The sequence below is a fragment of the Phyllobates terribilis genome, unplaced genomic scaffold, assembly GCF_046119375.1.
Source record: "Phyllobates terribilis strain yellow unplaced genomic scaffold, ASM4611937v1 Scaffold_12__6_contigs__length_324123572, whole genome shotgun sequence".
NCBI lineage: Eukaryota > Metazoa > Chordata > Amphibia > Anura > Dendrobatidae > Phyllobates > Phyllobates terribilis.
In genome coordinates this window covers 302,447,088-302,459,378 of record NW_027362772.1, presented here as the reverse complement: position 1 = coordinate 302,459,378, position 12,291 = coordinate 302,447,088, and the positions used below count along the sequence as shown (strand labels likewise).

Below are 12,291 nucleotides of genomic sequence, written 5' to 3'. Positions count from 1 at the left end.
TTTAAAATTTTTTTATAAACTTTTTTAAAAAAAAAATGATGTAAAATTTGCACTAAACTGAAGACTTTTCACAAATTTTTGCCACATATCGCCCAGCCCATCCGTGCGGAATTTCTCAGGACGGAGAGAATTTCTCCTTCACAGTAAAGGAAAAAAAAAAAAGGTTAAGCCGTCGTGTATGTGTGAATATTCACAATGAGCACGGAGGTGCAAGGATGGAACTTATTAACCATTCGGGTTAACCCTTCGGTGCGCCCGTCCCAGGAATTATCAGCACTTATGATGTGTTTATTGATGAATCTCCGTGTGCACAATCTCATTAAAACAAAACTATAACAAACGCCGGGAGACTATCAGCAGTTTGTGATACTTCGCCTCAGCATATAAATGACCGTTTAGCAGCAGACGGACAGCTGGAATATTCTCTCTTTTATAAGTTAATAGGTGTCACCCAGATATTATGATTTAAGTTTGATGCATGAGGTTAGGGGGAGACTTACCCAAGGTCGTGCAGAATCACACTACTTTCCCTCCAGTACTGAATTAATACTACTGCGCCTCCTGGTGGACAGTGGAAGTTTTTTTTTTTTTTCTCCCCATGCGAATATCAAGAGATGTCTATAAGCTGCGGAATCTTCTCCACGAAGAAATCAGAACTCCTGACAAGTAATTGCTACAAGGTGACAAGTGATTATTCCCATCACCATAAATCAGTATATTTCCTACCTGGCCTAATACGTATAGTACAAGTGACGAAGCCACAAAGTCAACCACTTACCACTTCACCCTAAGGCCACGGCCCCACTAATCAGTATTTGGTCAGTATTCGGTCAGTATTTTTTTTCAGGAGTGGGATCGATAACTAGGAGTGGGTGATAAATGCCGAATTGGTGACTTGTTTCTATTCTACCTTTTCCCTGATTGTTCCTCACCTGGTTTTGGCTCCCACTCCTGAGAAAAAATACTGACAAGATACTGATATCTTAAATACTCTGGGCTGCTGTGAGCATCTACTCTTCACCTATAGCTAAAAAGTTCTGGAAATACTAAGTTACTGTTGAAGTCATCACTGAATCTCCATGAATGAGAAATGAGCAGAGCATCGGTGATCAACGGCACAGGTCCCATATATTGCACGGGACGAGGTATGAACTGCCGTAGACTTCACACCCCTCTGTCCTGCCCCAAACAGAAGCCTAATAAAACACACAACGGGAACAGATTAACTTCCAGTCAAACAGCTCGGTGCTGCGGATTCCTCCGGCAGATTACTGCACAATGTATAAACAGCGCGGACACTTTTACTAACTAGTGGAAAATACAGTTATTAGATGTTCTGTTCCCCGGGGTGAGGAGATGCGAGGCCAGGAAAACGCTGCTATTCCTAAGATTACAGGAAACTATTTGTATCGGCCGCCGCGTAGAACGCCAGGTATCAATGTGCTCATTTTCTGCATTGAAATGTGGAGAGAAGAAAACTCAGGTGATGCCCAAACTTTACTAATCCACTTACTGATTACACAGGGGGTGACCGCGTCCTTGTGGAAATCAGTCTGTACATCTACATTATTAGGAGAAATGGCGACTCTCTTCTGTATTTCCATTTACTGCCTTTTAAAATAAAAGAGATGGCGGCTACTTCCGAGGAGCGAGACGCAAGCGCTATTTTCGTTGATCTTACTTCGTGAAAAACCTCTTGTAACACATGGTCAATAATGTCCGGGGATATCATCACAAGGCTAATAGTAGAGAAGGGCGGTTTAGGCAAATGGTGGCTGAAAAAAAATGGAGAATCTCACACTCGGGTCAGGCTGAACCCTACACTAAGAGCCGAGTTCACAAGTTGTGCGTCTGGGGTGGATTTTATGTTCCACAGTGAATACAATGTCAGCCAAGCGATGAGGCTCCAATAAATCTCTACACGCTGCTGAAAATTTCTGCGATGTCCCTGCCGGCCCGACCAGGGCCAATGTCCCTGCCGGCCGGACCAGGGCCGATGTCCCTGCCGGCCGGACCAGGGCCGATGTTGCTGCCTGACCAGGGCCAATGTCGCCGCCCGACCAGGGCCAATGTCGCCGCCCGACCAGGGCCAATGTCGCCGCCCGACCAGGGCCAATGTCGCCGCCCGACCAGGGCCGATGTCGCCGCCCGACCAGGGCCGATGTCGCCGCCCGACCGATGTCGCCCTTTACAATGGAACGAGTGAAGTCTGAGGCAAATCCACAGCAAAGTTTGTGTGGAACAATGGGCGTTTTGCTGCAAATACACTGTATAAAAATTTGCAGCAAAAACGTGCTGTGTGACAAGGGCGTCCTTTTTTGCCCCCCCCCCCCAAGATTCTACATCTAAATATGAACAATGAACTGTATTATGGCCGGACCACCATAGCTTAGAAATATTTCCATCATCAACATCAATGCAACAAGCAAGTCACACGATTAAGGAGATAAGTGCTGGGCAGGATTTATAATAGGGCTGCTGCCCTGTGCGACTATTGGACCGGTGGACACCCACATATTACATAGGTCTTATTTATTTCAGGGGCAAGGTTTTAGGGAATGGATAACCCACCTTCTTCTCCCCGTGATGTTTCTTATCAGCCCTGTTATGTTAACTGGAAAATTCCAAACTGGGACATGAGCGGCTCCTGAATTCTGCACTTTACTCACAGGCTTGTAACTTTCCAGATGAATCCCAGACACCTCCAGAACGGCCTCATTTAGATAAGAGGGTGATATATTCCCTGAGGGAGACAAGCAGCCTGAGGCCTGCGGTCATGAAAAATGAAGATATTTCGCACAGGAGCGGCGCTGACTCCGGCACACACAACCTGAGCTACAAATGGGAAATGTGCAGAATCGGAATTTTTGATTTAAAGCGCAATTTACACCAATGTCCCGGAAACAATGGATGGGACAAGGCGTAGCATAGAAATATTCTAACCATGTAGAATGTTTTTCGAGGCAACCAAATATCAAAGTTCTGTTTGATGGCCTCTTGTGTTAAAATGTAAACTTTGTCAGATACATAAAGGGATAATTTTAGGACCCGGCAGAAAATTACGGATCCACATCCATAATCTGCCAGACAACACAGACGTATACCCGGCTACACCCAATCTTTGAAAAGTCAACTCTTACTGGGTTCACATGACAGACTGCACAGACTGACGGGATTTACTAGACATTATATCCTCCTGCGATGGATAAAAAGATCATATAATGCAGTTTTTAATTTCTTTTTAAATAATAACTTCCTTTAGCAGAAGCAACGAAAAGAAAATTATGTCTGTCTCTTTAACAGAATCTTCATTTAAACGCTCTTATATCTTCCACCATCCCAGTGATCTATATGCAAATATGCTAATGCATGCAAATTAAGACACTACTTTTAGTCCCAATTTAATAGAAAGCATTAAAATACCATTTTTTTTTTTCTAAACCCTCCATATGCATATGCACGACGGGCTCCAGCAACAAAATGAGCCACTGACAGTTCTCAAGAAAATCAGTCGGGAGCCGCATCCCAGAATCAGCTGTTAATACACTAAACGCGCGCCTGAGATCCGAGGACGCTCGGCTTTGTGCACCTGCGATTACTGACACTTTTCAGAAAAAATAGCCACCTTGATTAAAACAATTGCAGTGGGTCAAACTAATTCATATTATGGAGTGAAGAGGGGGACGGAGACTTCTTGTTTGGTCTCATTCAAAGGGCCTCATTTCTGTCAGTGTGACGTCTATGTACACGACGGACCCTACACTGACCAATGTTAGTTACGGACTAGAATAACACATGTCATGGCAGCACCACCCCCAATCTGCACACGTGACTGACGTGAATGGTCTAAGTGACGATGGTACGTCATTACGGTGGTGGTCCTTCACTAGGAACCACATACAGATAAATGGGACAATGATCCAACAATAGCCAGTTTTGTGGTGTATATGTGGCGCCCAGCTGCGCTTGGTACCACAGATCCTAGGGGGGGTGCATTAACGGAATCCTCCACAAGAGGCCCCCATAAGCATTCACACATCTCCACCTTACCACCTCAGACCACCAAAGGGAGCCCGTTAGGGATATAAATAGGGAAGGTGGAGCTAGGCAGTTCAGTTTAGCCTGGAGTGCACAGAGAGTGAAGAGCTGTGTGTGCGGAGAAGCACGCGGGTAGCTGTGAAGGCAAGCTAGGCCTCCAGCGGTCCTGAAGCCCAGTCTAGACTCAGGAGCTCAAGTAAATGAGCTTAAGGGGTGCCGACGCCTGTAAGAGCGGTGAAGACCGGCAAGCTACCGTTAGTGTGAGTAGCCTAGTGAGGGCCCGAGTAGGCCGAAGGCTAGAGGAGTGAGTGGCAGTGGGGGCAGAGGAGCTTACCCAGCTCACCCCGAAACAAATACCGGACACCGGGTCCGAGCTTACCGGGATCTCTACGACCCAGTAAGGCATAACCGGAATCCCTGGAGAACTACAGGTCCCAGGATCACCAGAAAGCTGATATGTAAGAGCCAGGAGACACATAGGCCCCGTAAGCTGGGAGCATGCACTCCAAGAGAAGGCCCTACCACAACGTCAGCCGGTGCAGGACAGAGACAAAGTTAGGCTTAGCTTCAGGCAGGTCAGAAACTTACTACGCAGAGGCAAGAAACAGGAGGCCCTACACCCGCTCATTGGGGAGGATCCTGATATGCACCCTTCACCCTACAGTGCTCCGGGATGTGCCTGAATTACCACCAGTAAAAGGTACTGAAGTGACTGACGTGTCTGTCCCTGTTCTTGCTCTGACCCGGCTGGGTCTCGCCTGTCCTGCATCCCCCTCTCCATACACTGCCCTGAGGCCTAGCTCCACCTGTGGAGAGCTATACCATCGAGCTGCCTTATCACCGGCCTCAGCGGACTGCCACAGCGCTGGTGATTCTCACCAGAAACCACAGGTGGCGTCACGAACTTCCATTTAATTAGCAAACCAAACCACCCTTTTTAAAAAGCTGACCCCAGGGTACGGGCCCGGGAGCCGACCACCGCGACATCCCCAAGATCAGGCAAAAAGCCCGGGTACCGAGTCGTCCCCATTCCCCTGGGCTAGTCATATATTGCATGGAATGGTTTGTCACCAATGACAGGTAAACCGTATGTAATCCTAAGGAACAGCCAGAAAGGGAGTAAACTGAGAATGAACTGAGCAGAAGAACTGGGGTTTACCCGGATAATAAGAGCACTGACATGGTCACCCAAAGGTTTCTAAAGAAGCTAGCTTGCTGTGCAGCGTCCAAAAGCTTGCTGTGCAGGACCCATAAGTACGCTGTGCTGTACAGTGCCTATAATTAAAATGTGCAGTTCCTATAATTACACTGTGTTGTACTGTGCAGTGCCTACAAGTATGCAATGCTGTGCCTATAAGAACGATGTGCAGTGCAATATCTAGAAGTACCCAAGGCAGTGCCTATAACTATGCTGTGCAGTGCCTATAATTATGCCGTGTTGTGAAGTACAGTGTCTATAAGCACGCCGTGCTGTACCTATAAGTACATTGTGCAGTGTCGATAAGCACACCGTGCAGTGCCAATAAATAGGCCGTGCAGTGCCGATAAGCACGCCGTGCAGTGCCGATAAGCACGCCGTGCAGTGCCGATAAGCATGCAGTGCTGATAAGCACACCGTGAAGTGTCGATAAGCACGCCGTGCAGTGTCGATAAGCACACCGTGAAGTGTCGATAAGCACACCGTGAAGTGCCGATAAGCATGCAGTGCTGATAAGCACACCGTGCAGTGTCGATAAGCACGCCGGGCAGTGCCGATAAGCACGCCGGGCCGATAAGCATGCAGTGCCGATAAGCACGCCGTGCAGTGTCGATAAGCACGCCGTACACTGCCGATAAGCAAGCCGTGCAGTGTCGATAAGCACGCCGTACACTGCCGATAAGCACGCCGTGCAGTGTCGATAAGCACGCCGTGCAGTGTCGATAAGCACGCCGTGCAGTGTCGATAAGCATGCCGTGCAGTGCCGATAAGCACGCCGTGCAGTGTCGATAAGCACGCCGTGCAGTGTCGATAAGCACGCCGTACAGTGTCGATAAGCACGCCGTGCAGTGTCGATAAGCACGCCGTGCAGTGTCGATAAGCATGCCGTGCAGTGCCGATAAGCACGCCGTGCAGTGTCGATAAGCACGCCGTGCAGTGTCGATAAGCACGCCGTACAGTGTCGATAAGCACGCCGTGCAGTGTCGATAAGCAAGCCGTGCAGTGTCGATAAGCACGCCGTACACTGCCGATAAGCAAGCCGTGCAGTGTCGATAAGCACGCCGTACACTGCCGATAAGCACGCCGTGCAGTGTCGATAAGCACGCCGTGCAGTGTCGATAAGCACGCCGTGCAGTGTCGATAAGCACGCCGTGCAGTGCCGATAAGCACGCCGTGCAGTGTCGATAAGCACGCCGTGCAGTGTCGATAAGCACGCCATACAGTGTCGATAAGCACGCCGTACAGTGTCGATAAGCACGCCGTACAGTGTCGATAAGCACGCCGTGCAGTGTCGATAAGCACGCCGTGCAGTGTCGATAAGCACGCCGTGCAGGGACTGCAGCACAGATGGAAGTATTTTGCAGTGGCGGTAAGAGGCCCAGTTCAATGACTACACAATGAGCAGAGTAAAACACTGGCACAACATAGACTCCCGTGACTGGTAAGTGGCAGAAAGTGTTTGAAGTAGCGGAGCCATTGTCAGCCAACCTTCTCCCCCTCCTCCCCTTTAGGTTTTGCTTTCTATATGAAATGACAAGAAAGAAACATTTGTATAAACTTTCCCAACAGCAGCAGCCATCAGTCACCACGCGTCTCCTCCACCCAACGCCAGCACCACTGTGCCCTGCGGGGAGATGTCATACAAAGGGGGGCTGAGGTGGGAGATGAGGAAAACTCAGAGCAAACAACAGCAACAGGAACCAAGTTGAGCCATTTCAATTATTCATATGCCAGATGGAATCTCTTCCTGCCTTCTTCTTCTTCTGGAGAAAAGAAAAAAGGAAGGGAAGCGGGAGGCGGATAGAGAGGGACGCGGGGAGCGAAAGGAAGATTCAAAGCATATTGATGTGTACGGTATGAGAAGCGCCTGATAGGAGAGACACCCGTGCACTCCCTGTACAATGGGGGGGATCAGCTCCTATTTATGCCATGCACCCTACAATCCAAACATACCGTAAAACAGTCCGACACCCTCACACCTCTGTACTGGCAGTTAGGCTGCAGTCACACAGGCAATTTCTGATGCAGTTTTTGTAACAAGATAAGGCAAGGTATACAAATAAGAGTAGTAAAGTATCAGTTTAATCTTTACAATTTTCTTTTTTGTATCTACTGGTGTTTGACTGTGTGATTCCCGCCATCCTCGGCCCAGACGGAAAAGGTGTTCTAGATAAAAGAAGTGGACTCGGGGGTTTTGTAATATGTCAGCTCTGATGATGGGGGGGGGGGAAAGGTTAAAACGATAAAAGGATAAAAGGAAGAAGCGATATGTGATAGAGGTACAAGGAGAACAGAGAGAGAGGGGGAGAGACTGAGCAGAAGGACAAGTAGCCAGGAAAGGGCTTTGACCTTCTATGAAGGAGATAAAAAAAAAAACAGCAGCCTCAGGGGACACCCAACTATCTAGCATATTGCTGTTAAAATGTCTGCAAAATTTAATACACTTGGCATGCCATGTGCTCAGCCGTTGGACAGCTCGCCTCCGCTTGCTCCACATGTAAGGGAGGCTCCACTGTTCGCTGCAATAGACAAACTTTGTATATTCCTACTGGGTTAAAACAGCTGCTGTTCTTAGTGGAAACAGTGAAATAATAAAGATCCGGCGTGCGGTTAGAGAGCAGGATGGGCAGGATTCCGGCGTGCGGTTAGAGAGCAGGATGGGCAGGATTCCGGCGTGCGGTTAGAGAGCAGGATGGGCAGGATTCCGGCGTGCGGTTAGAGAGCAGGATGGGCAGGATTCCGGCGTACGGTTAGAGAGCAGGATGGGCAGGATTCCGGCGTGCGGTTAGAGAGCAGGATGGGCAGGATTCCGGCGTGCGGTTAGAGAGCAGGATGGGCAGGATTCCGGCGTGCGGTTAGAGAGCAGGATGGGCAGGATTCCGGCGTGCGGTTAGAGAGCAGGATGGGCAGGATTCCGGCGTGCGGTTAGAGAGCAGGATGGGCAGGATTCCGGCGTGCGGTTAGAGAGCAGGATTATTAGAACGCGTGTGTGATGCGAAGGACGGCGTGCGCACGACACGGACGCCGCTTATTGAAGAGGACAGCTGCTTCCATTGCTGGGTGCCTTTACGAGCCATATTTCTCCCTTAAAATCACATTACTGAAAGCGGCAAGTCTGAGAGGACATCAGTCAGCTGCTCTCTATCGAACCGTCCGCACGCCAACGGAGCCCGCTCTGTGTACACATTGACTGCGGATGTTAAAGGGGAGAAAAGGAGAAGGATGTCCATGCAGATAGACACAGCGGAGGACGACAGATGTGGTTAATAGTGTCAGTATACACCGAGGACACAATATACAAGTGAGAGGTTAACAGTGTCATGTGCGCATGGCACCGCAGAGCATTATGAGCCGTATAACAGCGATGTGCATAGATCAGACTGGAAGAGGAATCCGAGGAGCTGGAGAATTACAGAGGGGATGAGGGTGAGGGAGCGCTAGGGGCACAGGGTTAACAGGCCTAATATATGCACAAAGAAGGCACAGCAGACTGCACTTTAATGTACAAAGAGACACCGCAAAATAAAAATACTATAAATATATATTTTTTCATTTTGCAATGATATAATAAGAGCCAATATGACGACTTATGTCAGAGTTGTTTTGAGATGAATATATATCGGGAAATCTTTACGATGAATATATACCATCCACCAAAAGGCACAGATGCAAATTTTACACCACACAGAAAATTCAAAGCCTGTAAAACTAAACAGAGTAATTTACACACAAAGACACAATCATTTTCCCCTGTCCTTAAGGAAATCCTTCACTTACAATCAATAATAAAGAATTAAAAAGTGCCAATAGGACTCTCTTGACTAGGATGGAAACCGAGCCCCTGATGAAGCCAGCAGACCAGCGAAACATGAGGTGACTCTGGACCCACATGGACACGGGGCCGCCCCCCTCCATGACTAGATTAGCAGATATTGATCTCCCTTTCAACACAAATCTGTTTGCTTTTTATGTTTAGCATTAATATTTTGCTAATTGCAACAGTTTTATACATCACTGCCTTCAGTATTACCCATAGGATTTGTATGCACATCACACAATCAATCATTCTTAGATTTGCCAATATTCGCTCCATGAGGACTAGCTTTATATATAGCAGGGTGTCTCCCTCATAATCAGGTTTCCTTGTTATGGCTTCTTCACTTGTTCTACCTCTTTTGATTTTAATTGGCTGTATCTTTGTATATGTTTAAATGATTTAAATTTTGTAAATGTATTTGACAATTTAGATGTGACATCTGGTTACTTGCTTGTGTGTTGGGATAAATGATTAGGTCTATGAAATGTGCACTCCCTAGAAGGATTTTTTTTCTTCACTATGTTTTTTGCACTTCAAGGCCTGGTTCACACAGTTTAGTTTGGCATCATATATTATGTAGTAATTAACTAATTTAATGTAAAGCTCAATATCTGTCACGGGTGTGTCAGACGTGACAGACAGTCGCCCTGCAGTTGGTTGCAGAAGATCTCTTCGTTTGGCATTACAGACATCTTCTTAGCTGTCTCACTCTAGGACCCAGCGGCTACCTCCCTTGCTAATTGACACCCAGGCCTGGGTGTTTAAATACTTGATGTTTGCTACAGGGAGGAACCGGTTATATTCACTTGTTCTCTTGTGAAGGCTTGGAGCTGCAGTCTGCTTACTTCCTCTCTGGTGTTAGGAGGACGTTTGGTGTAATCTCTCTGAAGTCGGCTCAAGCCAAGTTACTTTTCCCCGTGTTTGTCTCCTTTGTTGTCTTTAGTTGTTAGTCGGGACTGACTAGTGCTCATTCCCACCCTTCCCTATCCAGGGCCAAGCACTAAGAAAATACAAGGCTTAAGTTCCTGTACAGCGATTGGTGAGGAACCAATATAGGGACGATAGGGGAGACAGGGTGATATCAGATCAGCCTAGGAGGTCTCCACTTCCCCTTTCCCTAGAGTCTGGGCTCCCTTCCCCTCTTCCCTTCGTGTTGCACTTAGTCTTTCCCACACCTTGCGTGGCATTATCATGGCAGCTGGGGTCAAAATAAGGCATTCACAGTAAATTAACACTACTATTATTAGGGTCAATCATTACTGGACTGAAGCAAAACATAGGTGGAAACCACCCCAGTAGCTTGGAAATATCTATACTGGTTCTAGTACATCACGATGCATTCTCATTAATATTTTACCGTCCCCATGAATATATGTTTAGCACACAAAACATCCATTACATTAATGCAGCAGGTACATATAACCGGAAGCTCCACCAGAAAAAAAATCTCTATGGAAGAAGACTCTTTCCTCGTTTAAAAAAATGAATGAGTATTGGTATGTACACAGTGAATACCACCAGATAGAGAGCAGTGCAGGATAAGTAATGTACAGTGGGGAAAATAAGTATTTGATACACGGCCGATTTTGCACATTTTCCCATCTACAAAGAATGGAGAGGTCTGTAATTTTTATCGTAGGTCACGTCACCTGTGAGAGACAGAATCTAAAAATAAAAAAACAGAAAATCACACTGTATGATTTTTACATAATTAATTTGCATGTTATTGTATGAAATAAGTATTTGATCACCTACCAACCAGCAAGAATTCTGGCTCTCACAGACCTGTTAGTGTTTGTTTAAGAAGCCATCTTACTCTGCACTCATTAACTGTGTTAATTGTACCTGTTTGAACTCATTACCTGTATAAAAGACACCTGTCCACACACTCCAACCTCTCCACCATGGCCAAGACCAAAGAGCTGTTTAAGGACACCAGGGACAAAATGGTAGACCTGCAAAAGGCTGGGATGTGCTACGGGACAAAAGGCCAGCAGCTTGGTGAGAAGGCATCAACTGTTGGTGCAATTATTAGAAAATGGAAGAAACACAGGATGACTGCCAATCTTCCTTGGTCTGGGGGTCCATGCAAGATCTCGCGCGTGTGCCCCTAGTAACCCGATGTTTATCATGGTTACCAGCCTGCTCCAGCTTCAGCAGGCTGGTAACCAGGAGCAGGACATCGTGGAAAGATTCTTTCCACGATGTCGCTGCTCCCCTGATCGTTGGTGAGCCTGCCTGTTTGACAGCTCACCAGCGACCACATAGCGACGCAGCAACGATCCCTGACAGGTCGTATCGTTGTCGGGATCGTTGCAGCGTTGCTAAGTGTGACGGGGCCTTAAGGAGTGGCTCCGTAAGAAGCATTTCAAGGTCCTGGAGTGGCCTAGCCTGTCTCCAGACCTGAACCCAATAGAAAATCTTCGGAGGAGCTAAAACTCCATATTGCTCAAGAACAGCACCTAAACCTGAAAGATCTGGAGAAGATCTGTATGGAGGAGGGGGCCAAAATCCCTGCTGCAGTGCGTGCAAACCTGGTGAAGAACTACAGGAAACATCTGACCTCTGTAATTGCAAACAAAGGTTTCTGGACCAAATATTAAGTTCTGTTTTTCTATTGTATCAAATACTTATTTCATGCAATAAAATGCAAATTAATTATGTAAAAATCCTACAATGTGATCTTCTGGATTTTTTTTTTAAGATTCTGTCTCTCACAGGTGAAGTGACCTACGATAAAAATTACAGACCTCTCCTTTCTTTGTAGGTGAGAAAATGTGCAAAATTGGGAGTGTATCAAATACTTTTTTCCCCCCGACTGGTTTGAACCTAACAGCAATTTGGCTTGACAATATTTTTTTATTGTTGTTATTATTATTATTTTCCCCACTGCATGTACATAGTGACTGCACCAGCAGAATAGTGAGTGCAGCTCTGGGGTATAATACAGGAGGTAACTCAGGATCAGTAATGTAATGTGTGTACATAGTGACTGCACCAGCAGAATAGTGAGTGCAGCTCTGGAGTATAATACAGGATGTAACTCAGGATCAGTAATGTAATGTATGTACACAGTGACTGCACCAGCAGAATAGTGAGTGCAGCTCTGGGGTATAATACAGGATGTAACTCAGGATCAGTAATGTAATGTATGTACACAGTGACTCCACCAGCAGAATAGTGAGTGCAGCTCTGGAGTATAATACAGGAGGTAACTCAGGATCAGTAATGTAATGTA

The 12,291-nt window shown here is 46.8% G+C and overlaps 1 protein-coding gene across 9 annotated transcripts in view; it reads right to left on the bottom strand.

Moving 5' to 3' along the window:
• Nucleotides 1-12,291, bottom strand: part of CASZ1 (castor zinc finger 1) — a 231,806-nt gene that overhangs the window by 151,205 nt on the left and 68,310 nt on the right. The gene's annotated exons all lie outside the window — the stretch shown is intronic.